The sequence below is a fragment of the Gavialis gangeticus genome, unplaced genomic scaffold (genome assembly GCF_001723915.1).
Source record: "Gavialis gangeticus isolate Ggan-Ray unplaced genomic scaffold, GavGan_comp1, whole genome shotgun sequence".
NCBI classification, from domain to species: domain Eukaryota; kingdom Metazoa; phylum Chordata; order Crocodylia; family Gavialidae; genus Gavialis; species Gavialis gangeticus.
Genome location: NW_017729030.1, coordinates 35,785,870 through 35,790,726, shown reverse-complemented (window position 1 = coordinate 35,790,726; position 4,857 = coordinate 35,785,870).

Sequence of the window (4,857 nt, the reverse complement as noted above, 5' to 3'; positions counted from 1 at the left end):
CTTCAAGTGTGTCCACCTCGCCCCACATCTTAGTGTCATTAGCAGACTTGGATAGTGTGTTTTCCACCCCCTCATCCAAATTGCTGATGAAGATGTTAAACAGTGCAGACCCGAGAATTGAGCCCTGGGGTAACCCACTGCTCACATCTCGTCAGGTTGAGTACAACCCATCCACCACTACTCTCTGGGTGCACTCCATCAGCCAATTTTTTACCCATCCAACTGTGTAAGCATCAATGCCACAGTCACTTAATTTATTGATGAGGATGGGGTGAGAGACAGTGTCAAATGCCTTCTTAAAATCTAGAAAGCCTATGTCCATGGTGACACCATCATCCAAGGATTTAGTTACTTGGTCATAAAAGGCAATGGGGGAGTGGGCTGCACAGTGGTGAAGAAAAGGGAGACTTCAAGCTGTGAGAAAAGCCAGGGTGCTCCACAACCTACAGGAAAGTTACTAATAAACCAGTTTTCTTTTATCCTGGTTCTGGGGGAAGGATCCTGCTTTTTACTGCACCCTCTCTCTTTGGGGAATTAACTTCTTGTTCTTCCATCATTTCAAAGCATAGCAGGAGAGTCCCAGGGAGAGAGATTTTGTTATTCACCCCCACCTGGCCACAATGACCCCCAAATCTCTTTCAGCAGTGGTGCTAGCAAGCATAGCACTGCTGAAGCTATAAGTATGCTGCAGGTCCCCCCCCCCCCCCCCCCCCCAAGGTGGAGCTCCTTACATTTATCGGTATTGAACAACATCAGGTTTGTATCCGCCCACTTACTAAGTTTATCCAAGTCAGCCTGGATCACTAGCCTGTCCTCAGGTGTGGACACTATGCCCTAAAGTTTAATGTCATCGGCAAACTTAGTCAGTGCACTTCTGACACCAATGTCCACATCATTGATAAAGATGTTAAAAAGAACAGGTCCAAGGAGAGCTCCTTGGGGGATGCCACTGGTCCCAGAGCCCATAATGATTTGCTACCATCAACCACTATTCTATGGGTCTGACCTCAGAACTAATTTCCCAGCCATCAGACTGTGGTGTAGCCAAGGCCACAGTTGGCCAATTTTTCCATGAGGAGGTCATGGGACACCAGATCAATGGCTTTTTAAAAGTCCAGATATATGATGTCAGTCTCTTCTCCCTTGTCCAGGTGATATGTCACCTGGTCATAGAAAGAGATGAAATTGGTCAGGCAAGACCTACTGTGGAAGAAATTAAACTTTGTGTTGTGTTTGGTATTAGAATTTACAGACTCAGTTTGAGTTTATTGGCGACTATACCATACGATTGTAGGGAGAAGATCTAACAGAATTCCTCCTTTTTACAAGTTAATTTTTTTTTTATATACCTCAAATTGTTTAAACAAAGCATTCTTGAAAAGAAAGTCAGGGGTAAATTATAACAGTTGCTTGCTTAGCAGCACATTTTGTTTTGAAAACTGTTATTACCTTTTTTGTTTTTAGGAAAGGAAGAACATTTGTTCCAAATGAACTGTGCATGGACTCATAATAAGCAGAAGAGGTTAACACTACCCATGAGAAACCTGTGCTGGCTGCCCCTCAGGATGTTGCCCTCAGCCAGATTATCCAGAAGGGTGTCCTTGATAATTTTCTCCAGAATCTTACTGGGGATTGAGGTCAAGCTGATTGGCCTGCAATTCCTTGGATCTACTTTCCACCCTTTCTTAAGAGGGGTACCATGTTGGCCTTCTTCCAGTCTTCAGGTACTTCACCTGAGCACCACAAGTTTGCAAATATTTTTGTCAATGGTTGAGCTGACACCTGCTAGCTCAATGAGTTGTACCATGAGTACTTTAGGGTGTAATCTGTCAGGACCAGCTGACTCGAAGGTATCCAGCCTCTCAAGGTGATCCTTTACTAAATCAACACAGATGCTGTGTATAAATACACCCTCACCCTGGCTGTACCACATCTTGCTAGACAGGGCAGTCCCATTGGACTGATGAAAGAATGATGTGAAGTACCATAAAGCAGATTCGCCTTTTCCTGGGTGTCGGTTACCAGCTGTCCCATTTGGTTCAATAGGGGTCCAATGTTACCCTTGCTTTTTTCATGACTCCCTACATATCTGAAAAATGGACTTTCTGTTATCCTTGATATGTGAAGATAAATGGAGCTGGGTTGCAGTCTTGGCTTACCTGATCCGTTCCCTGCAGGTACGGACCAGTGCAAAATATTTCTCCTTGGAGGTGGATCCAGTCCTTCATCTTTTGTAGGTTTTTCTTTTTAGATGCAGGAGGCCTGCTAGTTCCCTGTGGAGCTAAGGGGGCTCCTGTGCCCTTCTGCTGCCTATCCTCTGAGATGGGATAGACTTTTCTTGTGCATCCAGGATCACTCCCTTGAGAAGCAACCAGTCCTCTTGGACTCCTCTTCCTGTTGAGTCGTGGTCCATTAGGGCTTCAACATCAAGCCTCCTGAGCTTGTCAAAGCCAGCTTTCCTGAAGTCAAGGACTTCTGTATTGCTTATTGACTTGCCAGCTTTGCGATGGATAGTAAAGAAGATCAGCTCATGGTCACTATCACCCATCTTTCCATTGATTCTTAGGTTGCTGACTAGGTCATCCTCTTTGGCCAGTACCAGGTCCAGCAATGCTTTACCTCTTGTCAGCCCATAGACTTCTTGAGTCAGGTAGAACTCATCCATGCCCATGAGGAAGCTTTGCAACTGATCAGATTTGGCTAAGTGCTCTTCCCATGAGATGTCCGGGTACTTAAAGTTGCCCATGACAACCATGCACTGAGACTGTACAGTCTCAGCTAGTTCCCTGGCAAATTCCTGGTCCAGTTCTTGTTTCTGGTTAGGTCTGTAGTAGACTCCTATCATGACGTGCCATGTGCCCAAAGTATTTTAACTCAGAAAGACTCCAGTCATCCTTCCTGGGTGTCAGTGTCAATTTGCAGGGGTGTGTAGCTGTCCTTGACATAGACAGCTACACCCCCCATCCCTTTTATCTGTATGATCTCGCTTGTATAGGGTATAGCCATCTATACCTGTGGCCCAGTCATATGTGGAGTCCCACCAGGTTTCCGTTATCCCTATGAGGTTGTAGTCATTCTTGTTTAGCAGGAGTACCAGTTCCTCTTGTTTATTCTCTAAGCTCCTGGCATTGGTGTACAGGCAGGTAAGTGTCCCATTGGGGGCCCCTGCCTTCCCTACAAATCGTTCTGGGGCTGGGTGGGGGGGTTCCCTTAAGTGCCTTAGCCTGCTGGATTTACAAAGGTTGCCCAGTGGGCTTGCAGTGGCAGTAATCTCCCCTACCCCTGGTGGGCTTAGTTTAAAACCCAATCGAGCAGGTCAGCCAGTCTGGCTGAGAAGACCCTCCTCCCCAGTGGAGTAAAGTGAAAGCCATCTCTCCCCAGAAGACCACTGCCTCTCTCACCAAAGAGCGTATTGTGATTGTGGAAGCCAAAGCCTTCATGGTGACACCAGCGCCACAGTCTTTGGTTGACTATCTCAACCCGTCTCTCTCTCGTCAGCCCATAACCCACAACCAGGAGGAGCAAGAAAAAGACCACCTGCGCCCCCAACCCCCTAAGCTACTTATGTTCGACTTAGTTTTCTATAATAAATATCATTATATACTTCACATGGCAACAAGATCCTGTTCATCTTCTGATGAAAGTCATAATGAAGTTTGGTAGTGTTATAGTGATGTTGTAGTTCTGATGGTCCAGGAACTATGTGAATTCCTAGACCAGGAATAAATCAACTTCACTCCAACCAAGCATTTGATCCATGAAAAGATATCAACCCCTAAAGTTCCTTAAAGTCTGTTACTAAAGTCTTTGGGCCTTGATACACAGAAATTTTGGGTGGCTCCTTGAGCTCTTAACCCCTGGATTGTCCACATATTAACACCTTAAAGTGGTTTTAAGCACTTGTTTAGCAGCTCAAAGTTAGGCCACTCCAGAGCAGAATTATCTAGCTCCAAACTATCTAGCTCCTCTTCCATTTCGGTGTAACCACTTCCCACAGATGTGCCACCCATGTTGAAGTCCTCTGGTATCCCAGGATCTCTCACACTCCCCATCCATACAGCAGGGATAGAAGCCTGTTCTGGCTCACCAGCCCTCTAGTGGCAACTCACAGCTACAGCTCCTAGGTTTGCCCCTGCTCACCAGGCCTTTAGTGGCCAGTCACAACTGTGTAGGTGGGGAACAGTCAGAGGTTTCTAGACTAAAGATGTGACTGCTCCAAACTCCAAGTTAGCACTAACATCAATCAACATTTGTATGGCTTACAGCATAAGGGATAACCAGGCCCCCTCTAATTTCATGCTGAGGTATAGGATGTAGCAGGTTGTGAATACCCCTCCAAAGGGAACTAATGCAACAAAACTTATTCCGATACTTAGCATGAAGCCGTGATTGTGCTGCTTGTGCAGGAGGATCCTGCCATCAATTGTCCTCACAGAGTTCCCAAGATCTCAGGCCAATTAGTCTGAGATATTGAGAACATTCAATCTATAGTTAAACTCTACTCTCAAGGATTTCATTGTGCTAATTACTTAATACTAAGTGGATTATCATTCACTGACACAGGTTAAGAAGTGTTTCTTTTTTCCTCTGACTGAATTAATACAAGTGGAAAAAGAAAAAAAAATATCCTCCACCATCGAGGACGGACAGAAAGAAATTCCTGATACTCCTGATACGGAGCAGTTATTACCAGTGGGAATCCCTGTTCTCCCAACATACCCTTCACTACTAAAGAAAGCCCCTGAAAACACTCCAAAAGTGAACTGCAAAATTATTTTTTTCTATCTCAGTTCTTTCCCTTAATAGTGAAACTCTTAAGGAAAAAAAGGCTGTTTTTTCCCCATCTCTTGCTTTGTA